General features: G+C 35.2%; 1 protein-coding gene across 1 annotated transcript in view; it reads left to right on the top strand.

The window, feature by feature from the left end:
* The window catches only part of sv (shaven), a 956,023-nt gene that overhangs the window by 744,420 nt on the left and 199,419 nt on the right, over positions 1 to 12,184 (top strand). The gene's annotated exons all lie outside the window — the stretch shown is intronic.

The raw sequence follows: 12,184 nt of genomic DNA, 5'->3' as shown, positions 1-12,184 counted from the left end.
GATTTCGTTCATTTTAAATAATGATCTGAGATGGGCGCCCAGGAACCTACATACCAAATTTTATCAAGATACCTCAAAATTTACTCAAATTATCGTGTTTACGGGCGGACGGACATGGCTAAATGAATTATATTATAGAAGTCTATATCTATTTCAATTAGTTTATGCCGTTACGGATTACCGTTATGCGAACAAAGTTAATATACTCTGTGATTTCTGCTCAGCTGAGTATAAAAAATAGAAAATTTAAAACGAGAAAAGAGAATTACAAAAATAATCGAGCAAGTAAACTCTAGATCGGCATATACGTTGAATATAAGCCTAAATAGGAGAACTTAAGTAAAAATTGCTACGAACTAAATATTAAAAGTTGATGCAGCGAACCAACTAAATAAATATACTCTATGTGAAAAACTATTGACAAAAATCAAAAAAAAAAAGAGATGTCATATCCCACAGAACTTAGAAAGAATGGAAGAAAATTGCACTAGCTTATGCCCGTGGGTTTTACCCCACGTTTCTATAAAAATATGCAGGCTTCGCGTAACTGGCCATAGGTAAAACATGAGTTGATAAGATTGACTTCTGCTACAGCTAATGACTGTTGTTGTATGATATATTCATATTTGTAACAGGATTCCCCTCGCGTAGGTGAGGTTGACAATTGAGTTGCAGAAGCTCTGGAGCTGTAAAGGTTTGTATTGCGCTAATCAATCCCTTGATTCGAAGCTAATGATCGTCCTTGAACTTCATTGAATAGGAAATTTGAGGCATTTAAAATTGAAAAGACAAATCTATCGGTATCGACGGAATCCTTGGTTTTAAGGTTTTAAACTTTTTTGTTTTCAAAATTTTCGGATAAAATGAATTGCTTCAATGACATTCGTAAAAGTTTTGTGATGAAAAGCCTTGTCCTTCCCACTACATAAGCGTGGGGAAGCGAAATAACGAAGCATAAATATTATGATATTATGGGCCCTTTTTTAAGGATCAGTCGATGAGGAGATGTTTCTGATGGCACAAAAGAGCTAATAAACTCAATCGGATATGTACAGCTTGGGACTCATCCACGACTGTGTTAATAGAATGATAAGTTGTCTTGGTTCTAGTGATATTAACATCCTCATTTTAAGGTGCCTAAAATGCCCTTTCTCAAAGCCATTTATGGCTTGTAAAGATAGATTCAATATTTGGAAGAAACATTAGCTATTAAAGCTTCAGGTGATTTCATAATTTCTCAAAAACTTGTAGGAATACAAATCAAATCTGTTAGTAAAGAAATAGGAATTTTGCCATAATTAATTTAAAGAAGTTGGTTAGCAAAAGCTTCTGCTGAAGTGTTTCCGCCAAAATGCCCTCTCATATTTCTAAAGAGAGTAAATGTTTGTACGTAAAGCCGTCTATAGACGAAAAAGCACGCATTTACTTAACTGCGGCTGTTCCAGGAAAGCACCACCTTTGGGATGATCATTACACCTTAAATTTTAAGGGTTCGGTCTAAAACTTTCAGCGACTGTTTATGAGTCATGGTGCACACATCGCACACCCTCACTTTGGCCTGACCGTTTGCTTATGTTGCACATCGGTGTATCAGATGTTTGCAGACAGTGCTCATTTAAATGCGGAATTGTACATCCACCACAAAAAGGGTATCCGCGGTATCTGAGAAAGCAACTGCCATAGTGATTTCTCTTTTTGAACTTACATCAGTTAATATCAAATTAAACAGAAATGCTTTTCCGGTTCCTACAGGCGTCTCCAAAAATACCAACACTAAAGATAACATAAAAGAATACTAAAGGAATAACAGCCAAACCCAACCCTGCAATCAAACTTTACATGTTGAAATAACCTAAGTTCTGAAAGTCCCATTTGTCTTGTTTTTTTTTTCAATTCCACATATTACTATCGCTGTTAGGACTTAACTTCATATAGCTCCTTACCAATTTTCATTATTCCATTTGTTTGGGAGGTGCCACGCCCCTTCTTACTCACCCCTTATTTTCTTAGTGGTGTTAGGGATTGATCCAATTTAACTCTTTATTGGATTTCAATGTTCTTGGAATATTTCCAGAGTTATGCCGTATCAAACAATCCATTTGTATGGTAGGTGCCACTCCCTTTCTTTATATTGAAGTTATGTTTAGCCTATGACCATCTTTCGAAGGTTTCTAGTGGGTGATTCAAATTTAGTTGTGATCGGCTGATCCGTTTAGGGCGCAACCCAATTTATACCTACATACAAACATTCATAATTTTAACTTTATATATATATAAATAGAAAATTTGGATAGACTGAAGTTAACAAAAAAATTTTAACGGCGGAAGATTACTAAACAACCAAAAGGAATAAAAGCCAAACAACTCTGTAGTCAATCTTTAGCTGTTATAATAATCTAAGTTTGTATCGCAGCTATAGTTCTGAAAAATCCCATTTATAGGGAAGGTGCCACGCCCCCTTTTCCCCAATGCCACGTTTTACTGGAGGTGTTAGGACTTAACCTCATATAGCTCCTTCCCAATTTTCATTATCCTACCATTACTACATCCAGAGATATGCATTATGATAAATTCCATTTATATGGGAGGTACCACGACCCCTTATCCCCCACCCCACATTTTCTTGGGGGTGTTAGGGATTGACCTCATATAACTCCTTACTGAATTTCAGTATTCTAGCATGCATACCTTCGAAGTTATATAGTACCAAATATTCATCTGGCATGGGAGGTGCCACGCCCCTTTCATATATTGATGTTATCATCCTTGGAAGGTTTCTAGTGGGTCGTGCAAATTTGGTTGTGATCGGTCGATCCGTTTAGAACGCAACTCGATCTATACCAATATACATACATAATTAGAATTTTATATATATAATAGATAGATAGAAGATGTAGATAAACTGAAGTTAACAAAAAAATTTAACGGCGGAAGATTACTAAACAACCAAAAGAAATAAGAGCCAAATAAATCTGTAGTCAAACTTTAGCTGTTATAATAATCTAAGTTGGTAGGGAAGCCATAGTTCTTAAAACCCCGTTTGTAGGGAAGGTGCCACGCCCCCTTTTCCCCAATTCCACATTTTACTGGAGGTGTTAGGACTTAACCTCATATAGCTCCTTACAAATTTCATTATCCCACCATTACTACGTCCAGAGATATGCAGTATGATAAATTCCATTTATATGGGAGGTGCCACGCCCCCTTCTCCCCCATCCCACATTTTGGAAGCAACTCGATCTGTACTTACATACATACATAATTTGAATTTTATATATTTAGATAACTAAAAAGGAAGGTGAGGCAAATTAGTGATAAAATTCATTAAAAAAATTCCAATAAAAAAAACATGTGCGACCAAATGGCGTTTTATGCCCTTCTTGGGCGTTCGATGTTGATGGTGTCGGCAATGGTGACGTCGCTGTGTTGCTGCTGCCGTTGTCGCTTATTGACGTTGCGTGGATGCTGGCGGCGTCGCTGTCGTCGCTGCTGCTGTCTACCGGCCACGATCGGTCTCTTTGACCGATCCTCTCTCTTTCGCTCTCTCTATCCCTTCTTCGAACTTTACTGATCGGCCGTCCCAATATTCCGTCGTTCCTATGGTCGCTCTTGGTATCGATGTATGCGAGTAAAGGGCCCATTACTGATACTTAGCATAGACTTGACTTGACTTAGCGTAAACTTGGCAACTTTGCCACGATTATACTCCACTTAGCGCATACAATCTGTCATCATAATTAATAAATGTCAATTTGTATGACAAAATGTCAAAATGAAATGGAAATAAACAAATGGCATCTCAAAATGTCACAAAATTCACTTAGAACTTACATGGAAAATCAAAATTCAACAGACTTCTAAGTCAAGTTAAGTGTTGCTAAGTTTTGTGTAATCAGTAACATGCAATGTTCATTTAACAGAACTGTAAGTGACAGTTCTCAAGTCATGTCAAGTCTATGCTAAGTATCAGTAATGGGCCCTTAAGTATTCTGGCCCATCTCTTTCGTCCCGCCACAGAATTCTGCAAAAGAAAAAACTAAAATGACAAAAATTAAAATTTACAGCTGGTGTCTTTGTATATATGTATATACCTCACATAGCCATACTTTCCCAAGTTCGGTTGAGTATCTTCGATACCGAACTTTGGCTTATATGTCTATATGTCGGTATGTACATATGTATATCAAATGCAAAAAAAACTAACTTTATTTCATGTGGGTTAAAACTCTTGCTCTTTTAATTTTAACTTAATTTTATTTAATGTGTATTTTAGAAAAAGTTTTTTTAGGCTTAATTTTTAGTTTATTTTAATATAATTTAGTTTACTTTAATTCCAGTTCCATTTCAAAAAAAAAATCTTTTGTTTATTTCAATATCAAATTTATTTCCAATCGGTGTTACGTAATTTACTTTTGATTTTACTTTTAGCAAGTTTACTATAAATGAATGTTGATTTTATTTTAATTTAATTTAATTTTGATTTTACTTTAAATAAATTTGATTTAATTAATTTTTGATTTTATTTTAAGAAACTTTATTTCAATTTAATTTTCATTTTTAATTTAGGTGCATTTAATTCGGTTTAATTTTGATTTTATTTTAAATAAATTTAAAATTGTTTTTGTTTTTATCGGCCTACTGATAAATGATTCAAGGTTCTATTCGAGCTCAAGGCCAGCACAATAATTTTTTTTAATGATAATTATTGTTATGTTTTAATTTTTCTATAACTGAAAAATTGTATTTTGTTTATGGAATAGTAAGTAGAAAATTTTTCAGACAACCTGCCATAGCTGCGCAGATAGATCTATTGCTAAGACTTCGTCATCAGTACGCTTTAGGCACGCTGCGCTAACCATTTAGCTATACAGCGGTGGTTTGTTTGACTGATAAATTGCTACTTCTATTCCTTCTTACCAACTATATTTATTCAGCGTTGCGCCATCTGTTGCAAATCACTGATAATGCTGGATTTGTTTATTGTCAATTACTTTTTTTGACATTCCCAAGTGCTCTTGGTTTATTAACAATTGTTTTTTTTTTTTTCTCGGCCTATTGATAAATGATTCAAGGTTCGATTCGAGCTCAAGACCAGAACAATAATTTTTAATTTTTCTGTATTTGAAAATTTGTATATTGTTTTTGGAATAGTAAGTAGAAAATTCTTCAGACAACCTGCCATAGCTGAGCAGATAGATCCATTTCGAAGAATAAATATAGTTCGTAAGAAGGAATAGAAGTAGCAATTTATAAGTCAAAAAACCACCGCTGTATAGCTAAATGGTTAGCGCAGCGTGCTTAAAGCGTACTGAAGATGAATGCTTAGCACCTTTCGAATGTAGTAGAACACTTAGAACAATTAGCAGAGTACAATAATAGAACAAGTGACACCAGAAGCGAAGCTACAATTCTGTTGCAAAATATACTAAATTTTAGTTTCATAACATTAGTTCATTTCTGGTATGAAATCTTAAGGATGTTTGACCGTGTGCAGCTCAGATTACAAAATCCGTGGATGAATTTTAGAGAAGCGTATCATGATCTTAAATCATTAGCGACTGAACTAACCGAAATTCGAGACACTCTCTGTGAAGAAGCAATAGAAAACGCGAAGTCTCTTTGTGAACAATTGGATATTGATATATTAAAACGTGTAAGAAAGAAGGCGCCGCAAAATGCCCAGAGAATCGGCTAGAGATGTTGGTCTTTCCGCATGTGAATGTGAAATTTCTCGCGTTATGAAAAGTGTTCTCGATCGTCTCCAACAAGAAATACGTACAAGATTTATATGACTATATGACCTTAACTTTATATTTAGAATTCTCTTAGACGTTGGAAATTTGTTAAACAAGGATAATAACGACTTAGAAAGAAATTTTAAGCACTACTAAGTAATACAGATTTCCATGGAACAGGACTTTTTATATATTTTTCCCCAGACGCAAGAAAACCTCACTACGCCACTGACTACAGACTATTGATAAAGTCAAAGACCTTGGTGTGGTTCATGTGACTAAATTGTCCACTATCATTTGCATTCAACAGGATTGAGCGAACGCAAAAAGTATTTCTTAAGTACTCTTTGCGGTCACTTAGATATACTAGCCCTCTTCCCCCATATAATGCACGTTTACTTCTGTTAAATCGTAAACCTTGGAAGCGAGAAAATCTATTCTTTCCTTGACTTTTTTTACCTTACATGAAAGTGAAATGGTATATTAAATTTGCCACGAATCTTAAAATTGTAAGTCCTTAAAGGAGAAGAGAGAGACGCACCAATAAAGATATCGAAATTATCAGGATGACGATCTGAGTTGATTTAGTCCGTCTATCCTGTTGAACGCAAACTAGTCCCTCCAATTCTTGATGAAATTTGCACAGAAGAACGAAATACCCCGTAAAGGCGTTACATAAAATTTTTAGAATAGAACAAAATATATTTGAAACTTTTGCGCGGCGTAATAAAAACCTTACCATTTTTGCCAGAAAAGAAAACGCTATTTGTTCTTTTCTTACTCTATTACAAAAATAAAATACATTAGACAAAAATAATGTTTAAATAGATAACTTAATAAGCAGGCTAACGTGAATAGCTCATATATTTTATTTTCTCCTTGCGGACGGGGCCGCGGGTAAAGGCTAGTAGCTTTATAAATGACGGAAATATCCCGTTATGTATTTAATTATAACAGAATTATATTGAATTTTGAAATACATTTTTTTTTACAGTAGTACTAGTCGCGGTCAAAAGAAAGAGGTTGTAAAATTCACTACAATTCATTTGTTTCGCGGTATTAAAAATCATGATAAGTCGAGGTCGCAAAATTTTGTGTTTCGAAAATATCTTCCTACGTTTCACTCGAGCTTCGCACTCAGTTCGAAGTTGAACATCATGAAATTCTACACAGTTCCAAACTGAAGTACCTTTTTCGTGGTCCAGCCCATTTCTGAGCTAAGGCACGAGCATTTGCTGAAACTTTGCATCGACCTAGATTAGATATTAATGAAGCGAATATTGTATTTGGACTAACATTTGGGTCGCCAGAAACATCGATTAAAAGCTTTAACAAATAGGACATTTTTATACCCAGCTTTACTTGTACAGAAGGTATTATAACTTTGACTGGATAACGCTTGGTTGTACAGGTATAAAGGAACCGAGATAGATATAGACTTCCATATATCAAATTCATCAGTATCGAAAAATAATTTTATTGAGCCATGTCCGTCCGTCCGTTAACACGATAACTTAGTAAATATTGAGACATCTTCACCAAATTTGGTACACGAGCTTATTTGGATCCAGAATAGATTGGTATTGAAAATGGGCGAACTCGGATGATAACCACGCCCACTTTTTATATATATAACATTTTGGAAAACACAAAAAACCTGATTATTTAGTAAATAATACACCTAGAATGTTGAAATTTGACGTGTGGATTGATATTGAGATTCTTGATCGCTATCTAGCGAGAAAGAGCAGTATTATTTTGAATAGTAGAGTTACATTTGAGCTATCAATCAGTTTGGTTATTAAGCAAGCTATTCGTTGCGCAGTTTGAATGTTATTGTGAAGTACTTTAATAAAGGCCATTTTGCATTATTACAAATTGGAGTTAATTATTCAATAGTTTAGTGATTCGAACTTAGCAGAGGATTGCAAATAAGGGGATTTGCAAGTAAATTCGTTACAATATTCTCCTCGTGTTTATTGAGTCTTTCTTCCAGCAATTTCATAAATTCAGCGCTTCGCGTGCCCGACATTTGTTCAAACAAATATATATATATATATATATATATATGTAATTAAATTTACAGAAAAATATAAAATATTGCACGATAAACAATCGGCGGCCCCTTTTAAAGACTTTTAAAATGTTCAACACGGTTCTATGAAGCTTAAAATTGTGATTTCTTATTTGAATACTTTGTTTAGACACACAAAAAGTCGTGATTTATTGCAAGCCAACACACGCACGTCTACTCTCTTTGCATTCTATCACATTGTATGATTAAGTAGAATAAAATGAAAAAGTTCTGCAGGGCGAAATCAAAAGCCCTTAGAATCTTGGCAGGAATACTGTTCGTTGTATACATATATAAATAAATTAGCTGTACCCGACGGATGATGTTCTGGGTCACCCTGGTCCACATTTTGGTCGATATCTCGAAAAGGCCTTCACATATACAACTAAGTGCCACTCCCTTTTAAAACCCTCATTAATACCTTTATTTTGATACCCACATCGTACAAACACATTCTAGAGTCACCCCTGCTCCACCTTTATAGCGATATCTCGAAAAGGCGTCCAACTATAGAACTAAGGCCCACTCCCTTTAAAAATACTCATTAATACCTTTCATATGATACCCATATCGTACAAACCAATTTTAGAGTCACCCCTGGCCCACCTTTATGGCGATATCTCGAAAAGGTGTCCACCTATTGAACTAAGGCCCACTCCCTTTAAAAATACTCATTAATACCTTTCATATGATACCCATATCGCACAAACCAATTTTAGAGTCACCCCTGCTCCACCTTTATGGCGATATCTCGAAAAGGCGTCCACCTATAGAACTAAGGCCCACTCCCATTTAAAATACTCATTAACACCTTTCGTTTGATACCCATATCGTACATACACTTTCTAGAGTCACCCCTGGTCCACCTTTATGGCGATATCTCCAAAAGGCGTCCACCTATAGAACTAAGGCCCACTCCCTTTAAAAATACTCATTAATACCTTTCATATGATACCCATATCGTACAAACCAATTTTAGAGTCACCCCTGGTCCACCTTTATGGCGATATCTCGAAAAGGTGACCACCTATTGAACTAAGGCCCACTCCCTTTTAAAATACTCATTAACACATTTCATTTGATTCCCATATCGTATAAACACATTCTAAGATCACCCTTGGTCCACCTTTATGGCGACATCTCGAAAAGGCGTCGACCTATAGAACTAATGCCCACTACCTTTTAAAATACTCATTAACGCCTTTCAGTTGATTCCCATATCGTACAAGCACGTTCTAGAGTCACACCTGGTCCACCTTTATGGCGATATGTCGAAATGGCGTCCACGTATAGAACTATGGCCCACACCCTTTTAAAATACTCTTTAATACCTTCCATTTGATACCCATGTCATACAAACACATTCCAGGGTTACCCTAGGTTCATTTTCCTACATGGTGATTTTCGCTTATTTTGTCTCCAAAGCTCTCATCTGAATATGAAATGTTCGGTTACACCCGAACTTAGCCCTTCTTACTTGTTTTTTTATTTAATTTAATTCTATTTTTATTTATTTTATTTTTATTTTAAATACATCTATTTTATTTATTATTTGATTTTATTTTTATCTTACGTAGGTTTTATTTGCTTTTACATTTTATTTTAAATAAATTGTAATTTTTAATCAAAAAATTTTAGTTAAAATTAAGTTTCACACAATTTTCATTCACAATTTTTATTCATTGTAATTCACCATTTAAAAATGCTTTTAATTTATAAAACCTTTGGTTCACACACGTGTTTCAGAAAAGTCCACTTTATTAAAAATGAATTTAAAGATAAAGGAAGGTTTATATAAAAGTGGGTCTAATTTTAGTGCAATTTTAATTTGTTATAAAACTGTATAAAACCAAGAAAAAAAGAAAAGTTTCAATTTATTTTTAAATTAGCTTGAAATTTATTTGTCTTAAATTCATGGAAAAAATGGTTTATTTAATTTTAAAGAAAGCAACAAAAGTTAATTTAACAATTTTAAATAAAAAGAATTTTTAAAACTGTATCACACTTTCCGGTGGCAGGATGTTGAAAGGGAGTTTTTTTCTTCCATGGGTTTGCGGTTTCTTTAAATTGTAATTGCCGCTAAAACGGTACGAACGTATAGGTATTTTTCGTATAAAAAATATTTTTTTCTTTAACATTTTTTTGTTTTACTAACTTTCACCAAGAAACTTTTCCGCAGCACGACCACGTACAGTTGAGACAACTTTTCTAATGAACTTCTGAGTTTCGGTTAGATATTCACATACCCGTATCTAAACGTAATTCCCTACACTTTCACTCAAACGCACCACACACACATACATAATTTGCTTTGGTTTTTCCATACATGCTCTTTCGCTTCATCACACGTACACAGCCACGCATGCGCATAGCAGCATCCTTCCACTAATGTTACGCAATACGTCTAGATACAGGGATTAAGATACTTTTGTATAGAATACATATGGTTTGTGTTACGCTGGCCTCAAGATACATAGATACATATGTCACCGGCAACCGTACTTGTTCTTGCGTTACACCCTTATCGACAAAATGTATCTCAACCAGGTACCTGCGCGCGTTGCGCAACATTAGTGGAAGGAGGCCTACATGTACAGGTATGAATGTGTGCATGCGCAAAAAACGAAATGCAACTGCTCATGCGTATGTGCGAATTGAGTGAAAGTGGTAGGAAATTCCGTTTAGATACGAATCGGGGTATGCGCACGATCGAGCTGAAGCTCAGAAAATGATTGCAAAAGTTGGATTTAAAGTGTGTGGGCGTGCCGCGGAAAACCTAAAGTAAAGTATAGTGCCGGTCAAGTGGAAAAAAAGAAAAAAACTTCACTTTTTAATAAAACAAAAAAAAAAAATCACGTAATTTTCGCAAAACGGTTTCAATTCCGTTCAATATGCACAATTGTAAAGTATAACAACGAGAAGCAAAGTCCGTTGGACATCCTGCCACCGATTTTGGTGCAGGACCCAGGAAGGGGCTAAGGCACATACTTACCCGCATTTACAAACATTTTTTAAAGGGAGTAATTGGAAGTTTTGGAACACATATGTTCCAACGACATATGTAGCGCACTGAATTGCCGTGGAATGTCATAGAGAGCAGGGAAAGAGAGGAACGAGAGAGAAACTTCCAGGCTAGAGCGTGATCGTGGCATGCAAGCGAAAGCCAGCGTCAACGCCAACGCCAACACTCAAGAGCGGAACCAGCCAACGTCAGTAGCAGCGAACACCAGTCAAAGTCAGCAGCAGCGACAGCATCGCCACCGTCAGCAACGCCGACAGCAACACCAGCGACGTCACCACCGCCAAAGCCCAAGGAGGGCCGAGGGAACACTTTTTTTTTATTTTTTTGCCTAACAATCATTTGTTAATTTCGAAATTCTTTAAGTATCACTATCTTTTTTTTTTAATTTTGTAGTAAGCACATTTTGTTGGCTTCTAAGTTAGCCTTCGGGCTTTAGTGTTTTGATATTTTCCTTGCCATTTTTTTTTTGCTTCGCACACGGATTTCTTTGGGTTTTTTTTTGGTGGTCTAACAATTTTATCTCCACACACTTTTGGATTCCAGCCACCAATAATACTTTTTTTCTATAAGCAAGTTTTTATTACACTTACATATATTTTTTTTGTGTGATTTTTTTATTTCTTTTTGTATTTTTTCTTTTTTTCGGCCGCGTAATTTTGTGACCCACTCGACGCCCGCTACCGCGAGTGAGTGAGCGTGGAGTCGGTTGCAAAATTCCATTGAACCTTACTTAGGCAATGAACGTATGGTATTTGTACGAATGGGAAGAGACGTATGCATGTAAACTTTTCCTCCCTCACAGGTCCCCCACAGCTTGAAGGCGCCTACAATGCTGATGTGCTGAGATCAGGTGAGTGAGAAAACAAAGAAAAAAAAAACTATGATATTCTTCTCTTTACATATATACGTATACAAACATTGACCTATATATATTCCTATGTACATAATACCTTAGCCTAGGTCAGGAATTTCCATTAACTTTAGCTGCTTTGGTTACTTTATTTATATATATACATACCGATAGATCTTTTTGCGGTTTAGTAGAAGGAAAGATATGACAATGATTTTTTTGTTGTAGAACCAAAGTACCTTCCTAACACAGAATACATTAGGGGTGACGAGTTACACACAACCCTCCATATCGTTCACATAATTTTGTTTAAATTCGATTATTTTTTTAAATTTTTTTTTGCTTCGAACTGGATTGTTTTTTTAATTTATGGTTGAAAAGTTATTTGAAGATATCAAGCTTTTGTTTATACAGATATATTATATTGCTAGAGAGAATTGTCAAAATACTTTATTAGCCTTTTTTTGCGATAATTTTTTTCTCACATCTAGATTTAAGACTAG

This window comes from Eurosta solidaginis, chromosome X (assembly GCF_040869045.1).
Source record: "Eurosta solidaginis isolate ZX-2024a chromosome X, ASM4086904v1, whole genome shotgun sequence".
NCBI classification, from domain to species: domain Eukaryota; kingdom Metazoa; phylum Arthropoda; class Insecta; order Diptera; family Tephritidae; genus Eurosta; species Eurosta solidaginis.
This window is presented reverse-complemented; position numbering and strand designations above follow the sequence as displayed.